The sequence below is a fragment of the Panthera pardus genome, unplaced genomic scaffold (assembly GCF_024362965.1).
Source record: "Panthera pardus isolate Hobbes unplaced genomic scaffold, ASM2436296v1 HiC_scaffold_11, whole genome shotgun sequence".
NCBI classification, from domain to species: domain Eukaryota; kingdom Metazoa; phylum Chordata; class Mammalia; order Carnivora; family Felidae; genus Panthera; species Panthera pardus.
In genome coordinates, this window is record NW_026526666.1 from 75,023,490 (window position 1) to 75,039,877 (window position 16,388).

Consider the following 16,388-nt stretch of genomic DNA (forward strand, 5'->3'; position numbering starts at 1 on the left):
GGTTGAATGAGGTAGTGTATGTAAGGTGGCCAGCAGGCTCCTCGCGTCTTGCACAACCTTGACAAAGTAGCTATTGTTATTATTTACTATTATCACTGACATCTTTTTTTTTAAGTTTATTTATTTGTTTTGAGAGAGAGAAAGAGAGGGAGAGGAAGAGAGAGAAGCCCAAGCAGGCTCTGCGCTGGCAGCTCGATCCCACAAACCTCAAGATCACCACCTGAGCCGAAAACAAGAGTCTGATGCTCAACCGACTGAGCCACCCAGACGCCCTGGCATCTTGAATTTAACCAAAAAAAAAGAAAAAAAAAGGAAAAATTTAAGACTGGTCAGTGCCAGTAAAGAGTATATAGCAAAGGACTTTATGATTTTCCCCACATCATCAGGCCTTGGAGAAATAGTTGCATTTATGATAACACAACCCTAGCATATGGCAACTTTTCCAAAGTCATGGGCCCTGGTTCTCCGGATGACTGAGTGGCCCTGGGGTGAGGGTGTTGGTTAGAGTGAGGCCTTTCCCTGACTTGGGGGAGAGAGAAGTGGTGGCAGGGCCCATCCTTGGATGCCCCTGTCCCAGGTGGTCACCTGTGGGTGTGCTCATTAAGCCGCGAGTGGCATATCACACAGGCAAGAAATGCACAGAAGGGCAGGGTGCCTGTCCCGGTGGTCCCTGGGAGCAGAGAGTCCCTGTGGAAGAGAAGGTGGGGAAGGAGATCAGGGGCAGGCCTGGAGGGCCCTGAATACCATTACCAAGTTACCTAAGGGGAGGAGCAGCTTGGGGCCGGTGAGAAAGGAGTTGGACTTGTGGGGTCAGATACTGTCCCTTCAAATCCTGCCTCCCCCACTCCTTAAATATGAGGTCACAGATCAGTTGCTGAACCTCTCTGAGCCTCCTCTTACCTGTCTGTAAAGATTGGGCATGATAGGAACCTCATAGAGAAGGGGAGGTGACAGGGATTGGGTGAGCCACCTGCCACATAGCGGGTGCCGAGTAAATGTTTGAGAACCTGAACTGGATACGTCGAGGCACTTAAGCCCCAAGACCAGAGGGGCATCCTGGGAATCTGGCAGGAGAGATGACCGCACTCCGGAGGAAAAAGGCGAGGCTTCGGAATGCTGGCGAGACCAGCATTGCGTCCCGGAATCCTAGCGCGACAGTGGCAGCTGGAGAGGCTTGGGGAGGGCATTTCAGTGGGACAAAGCCCGGAGTTAGGAACGCACACGATGCACTGGCAGAACAGCAGCTTCCCATGGCGCCCCGAGGAAGATTCAAACTCTTCCCTGCGGCTGGTCATTCCTCGGTGACCCCCACCCACCCACCTTCCGACGCAGCCCCTGCCCAGCCTCAGTCGCTGCCTCCTGGCTACACACACCCTGTCGTCACTCCCCATCCCCTTACCCCGCGTGCTTTTCCCCAGAGCACTTATCCCACTGTTCGATGCTGTGTTATTCTGTCATTTGCACACCGATTTATTGTCCGTCTACCCCCAAGAGACTGTGAGAGCCTTGAGGGAGAAGACTCAGTCTGCCTGTCCCCTGCATCCCCAGCCCCTGGAGCAATGGCAGGGCTCAGTATGGGCTCAGTAAATAGCGTGGAGGTGGGTGGATGAGTGAGCAGTGGAGAGTCCAGGCTGGCAGAAGGAGGCGACCCCCGGGACGCAGTTGGCTAGGTTGGTGCCAGCCTGGGGAGGGCTGTGAAGCCCAGACTGAGAAGTCGGGGTGGCTTTTCAGGGAGAATCAGCAGAGCTTGTGACCAGCCAGGCATTGGGCTGGTCAGGTTTCAGGTCTGGGTGATTGGGAGGTGGTAGAGCCACCGACAGAAGTCAGTTCATTTGTTCCTTGAGACTCTGAAGTGTCGCTTCAAGAACAAGCTCCGGGTTGGGCACAGGGGGACAGAGAGGAACAGCCCATGCTTCCTCCTCTTGACAAGCTTCCCGTTCTGGTGGGGATTCATGGAGCAGCAGGCGTGCCAGCAGGACCTTGAAAGGTGGGGAAGATTTGAACATTGAAAGATCTGGGACTGGACCCCGCCCCCTCAACCCCCCCCCCCCAACTCCCCACCCCCCACCACCAAGTAATGCCAGGGTGACAGAAAAGGGTGGAGAGAGCTCGGGAAATGACAGAGAGGATTCGAGAGAAGAGAAGGCAGGACAGGCAGGCCTCCTCCGGGACCTGGGATGGTATTCTGTCCTTTGCTTCCCTCTGGGGTCCCTGCAGGAGGAACCGTGGCGAAGCTGCTTCCTACCTGAATGCCTCTCCTGTGGGCAAAGACACACAGGAGGAGGGGGAAGTGCTCAACAAAGGGGCATTCTTCTAGCCACGATGCAGAATCAATGGAGGCTTGTTCGTCCTGCTGTCTGGGGAGTAGCCAGGCGTGCTGGCGAGGGGACCTGGACAGCAGGGTGGGAGCGCGAAGCACTGAGCTGCGCCTGCCGGGGCCTTGTTCTGGCCCCACAGCAGCCACACCCAAGTCTTCCAGAAGCTTCAAAACAAAAACAAAAACAAAAAAAAAAACCCCGGGCGTGTTGAGGGGGGTGGAGTGGGTGCTTCCAGAGGACATCCGGGCCCATCTTCCCCTGCAGGGGGTGCCCTTGGACTCTCCCACGGTCATGGGGCGAATTTGCCCGAGGGCCTCGATTATCCAGAGCAGCAGCAACTTGGCTTCATGAAGCAGAAGACAGGAGCCTAAGTCCCAGCTCTGTGATCTCTCCCAGCCTCAGTTTCCTTATCTGAAAGATGGGACTAATAACACCCTCATCGCAGGTAGGAATTACGGGGTGGATCCAAAGAGATCGTGTGTGCAGAGTGCTTTGAAAACTGCATAGTGTCTGCACCAGTTAGGATGCTGGAAGGAGGGTTGTCAGTGGAGGACGCGGCAGAGACGGTGCGAAACAACGAAGGCAGCTCCTCCCCAGTCCAAAATTTTCCCCCTTCCCCCCTCCCAGCTGCCACCTCCAGGGAGAGGGGCAGGCCACCTCCCGGAGGCAGCCTGTTTCACTGTCGGGGCACCAAAATCCACCCCTAGAGAGCAGCCTTGTCTCAGACTCGGGGTGTGACACCGGATGGATGAGGCGACAGGAAAAGGGGGAAGGTCTGAGGCCAGCAGGGTCCACGGAAGGCGCTGGGAGGGTGAGCTGAAGGTGGCCAAGGTGACCTCTACTTGCTACAGATGCACCTGCCCAAGTGGCTTCCGCTTCTGCCTTGCCAGAGGATGGGGCCCTTCTGAGGAAACCAAAACGGAGACCGCAGGACGCGAGGCTAGAGTCAGCCACGCCGACATGCCTCCCTTTAACTCACGTCTGCTTTTCACCCCAACCTTGAGAAGTAGACAGGGAAAGAGACTATTGTCCTCCTTTTCCAAATGAGGAAACTGAGGCTGGAAAATGAGGTGGCGTGCCCAAGAGCATTCGTCCAGCGAACATTTGTTGACACCCGATCAGGTGCCAGTCCTGGGACACAGCGGAACGAGGTCCAGCCCGAGGCTGAAGCCAGGCCACCAGACCAGAGCCGGGAGCCTGCCCCATGGAAGCAGATTATCACTTCCTTCTCCAGCCTTGCCTCTATCACCATTGTCTTCTGTCTTCAAATGCTAGAGACTGAGTTCGTGTTTGCTGATCTGGGGGAGGGAAAAATGGCATTTGTGTCGACTAATGTCAAAGGGAATAGAAAAAAACCTCCACGAGAGAGGAAAAGTATTTCTTTACATCCCCTACAACCCAAACCAAGGAGAGTAAACGCTGAGGCTCCTAGAGGGGCTTCTGTTGGGCGGGAGGGGTGATGGGGAGACATGGACCAGGGAGTTGGGTGCAGGCAGGGGTGAGGGGGCAATAGGAGATGGGGAACCAGCAGCCAAGAAGGACATACTGGGGTAGGAAGGAAGAGTCTGATCAGCATTTGTGTGAGTTGTGTTCCGGGATGCACAATGTCAGCCCGTGTTCCAAATCTTCAGTAACACTGGCTCTGCCTTTATGGGGTACCTGGATTGGCCTTGGGGGTCTTGGCCAAAGAACTAGGCCCTCCTTAAGGGTGGCTGCAAGTTGCCAACAGAGGCTGCTCCTATAGGGCTCTCAAAAATGGTTTCCATCTCCAGGTAGTTGAAAAATGATTCAGTACAAAGCCGAACAGAAAGATCTTTTGTCTCGAAACACAATGAATAATGAAAAGTCCTGCTGTGTCGCATGAGTGATCGTCCAATGTGATACTCCTCTTCCATAAGACTGGCTTTTTGGTGGCAGGTTATTTTTCCTCCTGGACCTGTTTTTCCTGGCTTGAGCCTCATCGCTAGAGGTACCTCTCTCTGCAAACTCCAAGGACAGTGCCAGCCCCGGCCCTTCCGACTGCCCGGGCTCCTGCTGGCCACACACAAAGGGGCTTTGTGGACGCCCACGAATCAAGCACGGATGCGTGATGGGGACAAGAAAAACTTGGTGACCAGGAGCGCTGAGTCTTGCCAATTCCTCATTCCAGCAGACATCGTCCCCTGGAGGGGGGATGTGGCAGAAGGCCATGGTTATACTTCTGTAACTGGGGGAAACCCTCGCAGGGTGTTAAAATTGTTTATCCGAATTGAATTTAAACTGTCTTGAGCATCTGCTGGCCAGATCAGCAGAAAGCCCAGGATCACCTTTTGTGGGCAGTGCCTTCCCTCTCCCCTGCTACTCTGACCACTTTGGGTCATTCGAGAATAGCCAGGGCTTCTAAAATCCAAGAGAAGTGAACGTGCTTGACTCTCACTCCCAAGATGGGGACAAGAGTCTCAAAGTCCAGAGGCAGTCGTGTGATGCCACTGTCACTGTTGCCCTGGTGTGGCACTCTCGCTGTGGTGGCTCTCCTGTCCTTGCTCCAAACAGTGAGAGTCCGTGGGCACCGCCGTCCCTGCACTAGGCAGGGCCTGGTCACCTCCTGGGCTTGCCTGTTAGTGTCCAGGGTCATCCGCTGTCAGGGCCAGCACTTCTGATCTCAGTCCCAGGCCCCAAATATTCAGGTAATTCCTTGTAAAGGAGATTCCAGAGGCAACTGGGTGGCTCAGCCAGTCAAGCATCCAACTCCTGGTTTCTGTTTCAGGTCCTGACCTCGCAGTTCATGAGTCCGAGCCCCGTGTTGGGCTCTGTGCTGGTGGCACAGAGCCTGCTTGGGATTCTCTCTCTCCTTCTCTCTCTGCCCTCCCCTGCTCAGTCTCTCCCTCCCCCCCCCCTCAAAAGTAAACAAATTTATTTGTTTATTTATTTATGCATTCATTCATTCATTCATTCATTCAGAGATTCTGAATTGCCCCTAAGCAGGGCCAGAACTTGGAAACTCAAAACAGTTCACCTAGTGGGGGCGGGCTGGGGGTGAGTCCTGAACGAAAGGCCTTCCATCCTTCCACCCCTTTCTTTGCAGGAAAGACAAGAGGGAGTTTTGGGCATCTTTTATGCTACAACAGAAAACAAGTTTTCAGCAGATCACCCCCACTTCTATTTCCATTAAAGAGAAGCCCTGTTTTGTTGTTTGGTAGGTTTTTTGTTTTTGTTTTTGTTTTTGCACAAGGTTAGTTGCCTTCAGATTTTTAGGAAGTTTTGTGAGATCTAAGAAAATGGATGACTGGACAGTCGTTCTCTAATAGGCATCCTGAGACAGGGCTTTGGGGGGGAGTGCTGTCCAATGACTGTTTCTGGAAAGTTGCACTCTGCCCGCCAGGTATCTCAGGATATTCTGTTTGTTTCTGGGTAACTGCGTGAATCTCCGTTCCTTTTTATCTGTCTTCCTCTTGCTGTAAAGTTATAAAAATAAGTACCAAAGCCTGCGGATGTCAGAAATATTTCGTAAGAAGCCAAAGGTCCCTGTGCAGTGTATATAGCAGGAGCTCCCAACCCGAGGGCTATGTAATTCTGGAAGGCTTCTGAGTTATTGCCAGGGATTAATGGACACCCATGCGTGTCCACATCACAGAGGCATCGATGCCAGGCTGCCTGGGTTTGAATCAGTTCCACCAGCGTTCTGTGTGAACTTAAGATGTGTTACTTGAGGGGTGCCTGGGTGGCTCAGCCGGTTAAGCGTCCGACTTCAGCTCAGGTCACGATCTCGCGGTCCGTGAGTTCGAGCCCCGCGTCGGGCTCTGGGCTGACGGCTCAGAGCCTGGAGCCTGCTTCCGATTCTGTGTCTCCCTCTCTCTCTGCCCCTCCCCCGTTCATGCTCTGTCTCTCTCTCTGTCTCAAAAATAAATAAACGTTAAAAAAAATTTTTTTAAATAAGATGTGTCACTTGAATTCTCAGAGTCTGGATTCCCATCTTCTGCAAAGTAGGGGTGATGCTAAAAGCCCCTAACTCAGTTATTATGAGGATTAAAGTAACTAATGCATGTAAAGGGTCGAGCTGCGCGCCTGACATAGTAACTGGTCAATAAATGTTTTTAGTTATTATTAATAGCATCACCGTTTATCAAATTCTTTTCCAGGCACTGGGCTGAACACTTCCCCTCCGTGATCTCAAATCCACAAAACACCCCTGATTTACAAAAAGTGAGGTTCGACAACTTGCCCGACGCCAGACTGCCCCAGAACTTGTATCTTATGCTGGTTTTCAAAACTAGCTCCATTTGGCTCGAAAGCCTGCTTCCTCGGAGTTCTGTACCTGAACCAAACCGCAGACTGATGATTAACACGTCTTGTGTGCACAGGTAACAGTTGCATACTCTTCAAAGTATTTCACCGCCAGCTGAGCACAGGGCTGATTAGCAGAATGGGAGTTGCCTAGCCTGAGCTGGGGATGAAGGATAAAGAGGGCTCCGGTCCTGTGCCAGAGATGAAGGCTTTCGTTGCCGGACAGTGTCAAATCCGCAAAATTGTCCCCAGATCCACTTCCGGAGCCCATGCTCCCACCTTCCCCACAATCAGGCCGTGGTCTCTTTTTCTAGCGAATCCAGCAAAAACTACTCCAGGCATTCTCTTTTCCCATAAAACGTCCCTCCCGGGGGTGAACCTTTGAATTACCCTGCTGGATACTTCTTCCCTTGCAGCGAGGTGATCACAAACTTCGGTCTGTACTCGCAAGTGAAATGTCTAGAGAGTGTGGCTTTTTTTTTTTTTTAATTTGTGGAGACATGAGGAGAAATTTCCCAAGACTTGAGGAGGGTGGGACTCAGCGCGGGGTGTAGGCAGTCACTATTTACCAAGGAGGGCAGAAGTATTTCAATAATCCCAAGCCAATGTGGCCTCAGCGGTGGGTCCCAGCACTGAGTCAGCCCTGAATACAACGTGTGTTAAATCCAGCTAGACCGTGTCGATTCTAATGTGGTTTATACAGTATAAAAACGGATTTCACAAGGGCTTATTGACATTACAAGTTTTCACAAACAATGGATACCATGGTATTTTTGTTGTTGTTAAAAGTATTCTTCTCTTGGGGCGCCTGGGTGGCTCAGTCGGTTGAGCGTCCGACTTCGGCTCAGGTCATGATCTCACAGTCCGTGGGTTTAAGCCCCGCGTCGGGCTCTGTGCTGACAGCTCAGAGCCTGGAGCCTGTTTCAGATTCTGTGTCTCCCTCTCTCTCTCTGACCCTCCCCCATTCATGCTCTGTCTCTCTCTGTCTCAAAAATAAATAAATGTTAAGAAATTTAAAAAAAAAATTTCTTAAAAAAAAAGTATTCTTCTCTAGCACATCACTAACTGCTGCAGGCAAGGTCACTGGTGAATGCGAAAAGAGTGGGGGAAATTTGAAGGAGAAATAAAATATCTGCCTGGCCTCAAAGTGTCTTCTTCAGAATATTAATTACCATAGTGGTTTGAACAGATGTCCACGGATTCTCTGATACTTCTCCCTCCGGGAAGTGGAGCTTAATTTTCTTCCTCCAGGACTGGACTTAGTGACTCACTTCTAAAGTATGGAAAAGAAAAAAAAAAAAAAAAAAAAAAACATCAATTTTACCGCGGAGAAACCTAGCAGACATGACACTAACCAAATGATTAAGGTCAACATCACCAGTAACAAGACACGATGCTATTATATATCCCCAGGTAGCACGCAAGGAGAAGGCCACCTCACTTCTGGGACATTCTCCCCCCCCCCCCAACCTAATCCCCAACCCCAGTCTAATCGTGAGAAACCTCGAACAAAGCCTCAGGTAGGCATACCTGACCAATGCTCTTCAAAAGCCAATATCATAAAAACAACAACAACAACAACAACAAAAACCAACAACAAGGGAAGACTGAGAAACTGTCACAGATTGAAGGAGCCTAAGGACACATTATGATCAAATGCAACGTGGGACCCTAGATGGGATCCTGGAACAGAGAGGGGACATTAGTGGGGAAACGGGTGAAATCCAAATGCAATTCGTAGTTAATAGTGTTGTCCAATGTCAGTTTCTTAGTTTCGAAGAACGTGCCATGGGTATGAAACATCACGTCACGTTAAGGGAAGCTGGTGAATTCTCCCTACCATTCTCGTAACTCTTGGGTAAATCCGACATAATAATATAAAAAATAACAAAGAGAATAACAACATCACAAAGCCTTCACGTTCCTCAATTACACAACAAAAGCGTTCACTCTCACCAAGATTGGGAGCTGCAGTTCGCACAACCCTCCGCGGAATGAAAGAAAACCACGCCACTAACGAAATGCGATGGGCTGTGTAGATGTTTCCAGCCCTCCCGATGGATGCACAGTCCGGATCAATGGATGTCCTCCTGTGGCTGGCGTTATTCACGCTCAGAGCTGTGACCTCAGGGTGGGGAGCAGCATGAACGAGACCAGTGAGGTTTCCCAGTGGGGCAGGGTGAGTATCCCAGCATGAAATGGAGGGAGACTGCGGGCTTTCACACAGTTAACACACACAAAGTTCTCAGCCCTGTGCCCAACATAAAAGCCCGTCCATAAACATTGTTTATTATTGTTTTTATTAGGAGCTACAGTAATAATATTACCATTTATCAAATACCTGTTGTTTTGCAAGCACTGTGCCCCAAACTTCCCATGCATTACCTTCAACCCTTACAACATCCCCACTTTACAGGAGGGGAGGTTCAGTTACTTGCCCAGTGCTAGACTGCTCTGGAACTCGTACTCATTGCTGGTTTGCGTAACCGCCGCCAGGCCTCAGTTTTCCGAAAGGTGAAAGGACAGAAGTGGCCCCAGAAGGGTGGTGCAGCACAGTGGGGATAAGCTGAGGCTAAAGTCATGGAAACCTTTGTACTTTCCTCTCAGGGTTGTTAAAAAGACAAAATGGGATGAAGGTGGCCGTGCCCAGCAGGGCACTGAGTACACAGTGTGTACTCATTTCGTGTTATTGGAGCAGGATAATATTGGGAATTTTTACATGGAGGGTTTTTTTTCTTCGCCCAAATGTTTCTGGCTGTTTAATGGCCCTCCACTCATTGTCTGAGGGGGCGGTGGAGAACAGCCTTGGAGAAAGAAGTCATTGTTCCCCCCTGAATGTCAGATTGGACGCTTAAAAGGATCCGAAGCCAAATTGCTTTGAAGAGCCGGGCATTCACTTGCAAGAGTCGACATATACAGGGGAGAAAAAAAATTTTTCCAGAATCGTAAAATCTTCTCTTTCACTAAACGTTCATGTGACACTTTAAATGAAACTCGGACGACAGAGAATAAAAGGTTTACTGAAGTGAGAGAGCAGGCAAGTTCCTCGTGTCGGACGAGGAGCTCTTCCTGTCTGGGCTGAGAAGGGATTCGAGTCTGGAGCCTGCCTCTGGAATCTTCTGCCCAGGGAGGGTGAACAGCCAGTGGATGTGGATAGAAGACCCCGGAGCAAAGACGCTTGTGCCTCGCTAGTGCTGGAGAGGACATCACCTCACAGAGGGCCGGGGGCCCACGTGGAAGCCATACTGGTGCAATGGCCGTAAGGCTTATTTAGGAAAAGAACCTCACATTCACTCTGCCCAGGTCCACCCCACTTCCCACCCCTCTCCCAGTGCCAGTTATTAAGCTGTTGGCTCTTAACCCCAAACCCACCTCTCTGTTCTGTCTTGTGACACTTGTTTCTTCAGCTGTTTCCATGGCAGGCTCTGTCCATAGGGGGCGCTAGAGAGCACAAGATGGCCACCGGAAAAGGACTCGAGGCTTCCTGCTGGCCCTTCCTTTGTGGCAACGTCACCTCACAATAGCTCTTCGCCCCGGCAGTGGCAACTGGTTCCAGTTTCCAACTGTTTCTCACATTCCCAGAACCGGCCTCCCTGTGGATGTATTCACACCAGCCACAGGCGTGCCCTCGTCAAGGGTCGGGGTTCCAGTTTCTAGATTCTAATAATCTCAGCTTCTCCCTCTGTCCCCCCATCCCGAGGGATGGTATCTGTTTCCTGCAGTCATAGCTCTGATATCTCACTGTTTGCTTTTCCACTTGTCCAATACTGTTGAGCCAATTCCTTACATTAAGATTTCTCTCTTAAAACAGCCAGTGTGACTTCCGTTTTCCTGATGGGACTGACTCATATGAGAGCGTGACTCCCCCAAGGCCTTTGTGGGTCATGGTAAGCGTCAGAAGTTTCCAGTGGGGTGTATCCAAGCACTGGTAAGACACTGATTGTGAGAGACTTGGGGTCAGGATGAGAAGGGCTCCCAGGGCACAGCACTGACACCGGAGGCCATGACTGGAGCGCACTCTGGAGGGACACAGGCTCGGGCCCAGCACCAGGCTGGACCAGTCATGCCAGGAGAAATGATGGGGAGTGAAGCTGACACCAGCAGGGCCAGCCTGCCCAGGAGCCCAGGCCCAAGGCCCCAGATGTCATCCTTGAGGGAAGGCGGTTGGACACCATCAGATTTTGGATCCCGATGTGACTTTTTGCCCAAACAAGAATACACTTTTGAATTCAAATCTTTTGCTTTTGACATCGTTTCAGATTTACAGAAAAGTCACAAGAATAGTGCAAAGACTTCCAACATACCCTTCACCCCAACTCCCCAGATGTTAACATTTTACCGCATTTGCTTTCCCCTTCTGTGTTTTTCTGCAGTGCATGTATCCTGTTTTTCTGAAATATTTAAAAGCTACAGACACACTACCTCTTTACCCTTAAGTACTTCAGCACGTATTTTTAAAAAATATTTATTTGTTCTGGGGGAGAGGACAAGCAGAGGAGGGGCAGAGAGAGGGGGACACAGGATCTGAAGCAGGCTCTGAGCTGACAGGCTGACGGCAGCGAGCCTGATGTGGGGCTCGAACTCATGAACCTGGAGATCATGACCTGAGCCAAAGTCGGACGCTCAACTGGCTGAGCCACCCTGGTGCCTCCTTCAACATGTATTTCTTAAAAACAAGGACATCCTCGGGGCACCTGGGTGGCTCAGTCAGTTAAGCATCCGACTCTTGATGTGGGCTCAGGTCATGATCTCACAGTTTGTGAGTTCAAACCCTGAGTCGGGCTCTGTGCTGATAGCACTGAACTTCTTGGGATTCTCTCTCTCTCCATCTCTCTCAGCCCCTCCCCTGCTCATATGTGCTCTCTCTCTCTCTCTCTCTCATTCAATATAATAAATAAACATTTAAAAAAAAAGGACATCCTCCTATATACTCACGAGTCACCACTATACAGCACCCTTATCTAAGCTATAGACTTCAGATTTTACTGGTTGTCCTCAAATGTCCTTTATAACAAAAGAAAACGCAGGATCATGCATTTTATTCAGTTGCCGTGCAGAGAATAAACTTTCACTCAGAAATAAAACTGGGGGAGAGGGAAGCTGTGATCAAGTCAGGCTCAGCTGCAAAAGAAAACAAGTCTTATTTCTGCCCGTCTGAGCCATACGGTGTAAATGCTGACCCTGCTCGGTTTGCGATGAAGAACAGCGTTAACGACAACAGTAATAAGGTTCATGGCCCTTTCGGTCTTTCTGTCTCTGAGTCATTTGTGGTGATTTGGTATCAGTCAGTTGCTCCACAAAAGAAGTTATTGAGACCACGCAGCTTTGCGGGAAATGCAGAAGTTCTGGAGTTAGACCTGGGTGGAAAACGACGTTTGCCACTTGCTAGCGGCTGGCGTGACCCTGGCCCAGCTTGAACCTTTCCGAGTCTCTGCTTCCTCCTAGCCTTTGCCGTGGAGAGGGAAATGAGCACAGCAGGACCAGGAGCCTGGTGGATCTCCGCTCACATCTTGGCTCTGGGCTTCCTAGTTCTGGGACCCCGGGGAAGTGTGTTCACCAGGTTGGGTTTGGGGCAGCTCATCTGCAGAGTGGGGAAAACCTGAACAAGGCGTCTTGCTGGGCTGTTGAAAGGAGGCACGGTTCTCGCGTATGGAACGGGCCTGGCTTGTGGCATGTTCTCGATGAAATGTTGATTCCTTCCCATCAACCCATCTGAGTTTGGACATGTGACTCTTCCTCTCGAGGCCTCAATTTCCTCATCTGTAAAACAGAGCCAGTGGGACCCATCTCTCGTGTTGTGGAGAGCGGGAATTACAAACAGAAGGGCTCCGTGCTCTGAAAAGCTTGGTGCGCTGTGGCCTTGGCAGAGTAAGCGACTGGCAGTCGGTGACAAAAACAGAAAGTGCTTTGCAATCCTGGGACCTGCCAAGAATGCGGGTGAACCTGTCCTTCCACTGCTGCCCCACGCTCCCACCCTCCCCCTGCCAGCAGCTTCCTCCTGCCTCCCTTGGGTGCGTCTGACGCTGGGCCTGTCCTGAAGCCTTCTTCTAGGAAGCCAGTCAGTCCTGCCTCTGAGAAGGGAGGAAGGATGTCACCTTGTCCTCAGCAAGTTGTTGGGCAGGAGGAGGGAGCTCCAGCAGTGCCCCGCTGCTGGGGAGAGAGGAAGGAATCTGCAGCCTGCCCCGGCTTTCCCCAGAGGAGTCCCACCCATGGCTTCAGCACATACCAATTTCACAGTCAGATCAGGAAGGCAGAGGGGCATGGTGGAAAGGACTCTAGCCTGGAAAGAGGAAAGCCCACCGTAGCATTTATGGGATCAAGAAATGGCCAGGCAAGGGCGCCTGGGTGGCTCAGTCGGTTAAGTGTCCGACTTCGGCTCAGGTCATGATCTCACGGTTCATGGGTTCAAGTCCCACATCGGGCTGTGCTGACAGCTCAGAGCCTGGAGCCTGCTGCGGATTCTGTGTCTCTGCCCCTCCCACACTCTGTCTCTCAATAATAAATAAACATTTAAAAAAAAATTTTTTTTTTAAAGGAAGAGCTAGGCCGAGTCCTCTTGGGGCCAGAGGCCGTTAGCAAGAAAGTCTGCCCTGGGGAGGCCAGCCAGGGAGGCAAAGTGCGGGTGTGTCCCAGAATGGGGGGGAGGGGGGGCATGCAGCTCCGCCCCCTCGTGCCCAGACGGTGGAAACACACACTACGCGCCAGCCTCTGTGCCACACTTCTGTCACCTTATGGAACGTCCAAAGTCCCAGGGAGCTTGGGGGCATCCTCCTTTGATAACAGGAACAATTTGAGACCTAGAGAACTAAACTGCTGGCTCTGGTCGGTGTCTGCTCTGGAGTGAAACCTGGATCTGCCAGAGTCCAAAGCCCCCGTTCACCAGCTTTGCTCTCCGAAGCTGGGCCAGGGCTTTCCTGACCTTCAAGGGCCAACACCTCTCTGGGTGCAGCCCTGTAATCTTGCCAAGTCAATCACGTATTCCTGTCCCTGGACTGACACACTCTGGGGATCCCAGATCTGGTGGGGACTGTCCACATCACCTAGCACCGACCAAGAGTATCTGTAATTATATGTTATATGTGCCTTCTCTCCCACCCCACCTGACTATGGGTTCTTCCAGGCACTGAGTCTAATTCCTCTATCTGCCCACATGCCAAGCAAATGCCAGGAATGTAGTAGGAGTTCAGTAGACGTTTATTGGGTGAACAGAAAAATGAGGTGGAGTTAAACTCTCTGTTTATCAGAGGAAGCATCTGAGACCAGTGCAGGAGGGCAGGGACTTGCCCAAGGTCACTTGGGCCTGTCCCATTCCATCTAGGGTGGTTTCCCCTCTATTACTCAGTTCTGGCTCAGGCCCAGGGTTTTGCCAAGAAAGAGAGATGGCATTTAGGGATCCCCAGGGGAAGCCAAAGACCCCATCTGTTTCCTCAAGACCCTCCCTTCTGTAAGATTAGGGATAAGTCCCCAAAGGCAGCTGGGCAACCAGACCTTAAGACACTCACCTTAAAAGGTAGACTCAGTCACCATTGAAGCCAGAATTTGCTGACCTGAACAATGAAAACAGTATAGTAAACAGATTTTGTTCCATATGGTAAGTGAGGCTAGCTTTGTGTCTTGTGGGCCCTGATGAATCTGACTTGAAAACCAAGAACTGGGAAGTAATTCTGAGTCTATAAGGAAATAAAGCCCAAAGATTCCACTGTTGCCCATTATCTATTCATTCATTCATTCATTCATTCATCTGTTCATTCTTTCACTTATTCATCAATGTAGTGTTTCCTAAACTCCACTCATACCATATTACTTTCGTCACTTTGCCTTATCCAATATGTTATAAGCTTATTTACTTCATGTTTTTCTTTATTTGATTATTTTACTTAAGTGAATTTAGCCACAGCTTAGGCAATAGTATAGTTTATTTAAATGCAACTGGGAGGGGCTCCTGGGTGGCTCAGTCAGTTGAGCGTCCAACTCTTGATTTCAGCTCACGTCATGATCTCACGGTTTATGGGACACGGTTTGTGTCACGTAGGGCTCTACGATGACAGTTCAGAGCTTGCTTGAGATTCCTCTCTCCCTCTCTCTCCGCCCCTCCCCCTGTGCTCTCGTGGGCGCACATGTGCACTCTCTCTCTCTCTCAAAATAAATAAATAAACTTAAACAAACAAACGACGACTGTGAGACCAACATCATGTCTGTCCACATACTATCTGAAATCGCTTCCCATATCACCCTTGGGTATCTTTGCATTCATTCATCTCTCCTCTCTGTCTCAGTTTCCCCACTTGAGAGGTGGATGGCATTTGAATGCAAAAGAGTCACACCCAGCAAAGGAAAACACAGAGACTAGATGGAATCAGTGGGAGAAGTAAGCGGTCAAAGGCAACAGGTTTATCTGTTATGTTTCTGAGCCATGACTCAGGAGACAACACAGGAAATCCCTTAGGATCCGTCTGTAAACCACCCTTCAGAAACTAAGAAAAACAAGTAGGCAAGTCCCAGGAGCTTTAAACAGCCCCAAAAGCACAAACTACACACACTTCACTAGACTCTCCCAGAATCTTCTGTAGTTTCCAGAGGTGCAGGGATCCCTGATAGAGAAAATGTACCGTTGAAGGTGCTTGGCACTGAGGAATGACTAGGCAGAAAAATGACCCAGCTGGCCTCCTTCCTCCTAGTCCCCAGGACAGGCCAAAGGGAAGTAGGTTCCCTTTTGGGTATCTGCTCTGCCTGTGTCTATTTGACCCCAACGTGGACAGGGAAGGAGAATGAGGCCCATCTTTGTTCTATGCAGCCAGCCCCTCCTTGTCTAGCTGATTGGCCAGAGGTAGGCACCTGCCTCAGAGAGAACCACTCCAGAGGCCAGGCTGGGTCAGATTCCCAGATTTTAGAATTAGGATGAGGAGAGCCCAGACAGTTAGGTACAGGTACAGGTCAGGTAAGGTAACATATACTCACGGAGGAGACTTGCTCAGAACGCTCATTTGAGACAGAGGCCAGAAACCAGTGTTCTGGAAGAAGCATGGGGGGCAGAGGAGTGGGGAGGGGTTGCTGGGCACCCCCAGAGAGCCTTCCGTCCTGATGGCTTGCCAGTCCCAGGAGCGAGGTCCTTGTGTGACTTGCCTGCCCTTGAGATCTGTGAGATAGCCCTGACTCCTCATATTGAATTACACTTCGTGCTTAAACTAGCTGGAGTGGGCTTCTGTTTCATGTAACCAAATCAATCACGGATACAGTGAAACCAGTCTTTCAGCCTCCCAATTTAGACTTGGCAAGCCAGGCACTAGCAGTCATGATAGTAATGACCGCCACCCTTACATTTGATTGGTGCGTTATAACTTTAAAAGTCCCTAGCGTAGGGGTCACCACTTCTAGCCTGGGAGGACTGGCCCCAGACTACTCATGCAAAACACTTCTCTCCCAAGAGCACAGTGGGAAATACGGAGCCAGGCAGACCCGGGGGTCCCAATCCTCTGTCCACTTAACCTATATGACCTATTGAACTTCTCTTAGCCTCACTTCCTCATTTCTACAAACTGGAAAGCAGAAGAGTGTAGACCCTGGAGTTACCTCCTCCGGACTCTGCCGCCTCCTGGCTGATGATGACCTTGGGAAAGTGATGTCACTTCTAAAAGCCTCAGTGTCTTCAACAATAAAGTGGGGCTAATAAAGTAGTTGTTGTAAGGCTTGAATGAAGTATGCAAATGTCTAGTGTGTGAAGCCTGATCAAACTGTGCCTGAAGCCTCACAATCCCTAGACATTTGAGTAACATTAGCCAATAAATTCCCACAGCATTAAAAACAAAT

The 16,388-nt window shown here is 50.5% G+C and overlaps 1 long non-coding RNA gene across 1 annotated transcript; it reads right to left on the reverse strand.

Moving 5' to 3' along the window:
* Positions 1-1,446: 1,446 nt before the first annotated feature.
* On the reverse strand, positions 1,447-15,639 carry LOC109254874 (uncharacterized). Its single transcript, XR_002075003.2, has 4 exons — positions 15,540-15,639; positions 14,084-14,128; positions 7,754-7,854; positions 1,447-1,979 (listed from the first exon to the last, which is right to left on the reverse strand). It is a non-coding gene; the product is annotated as an uncharacterized LOC109254874 (long non-coding RNA).
* Positions 15,640-16,388: the final 749 nt, after the last annotated feature.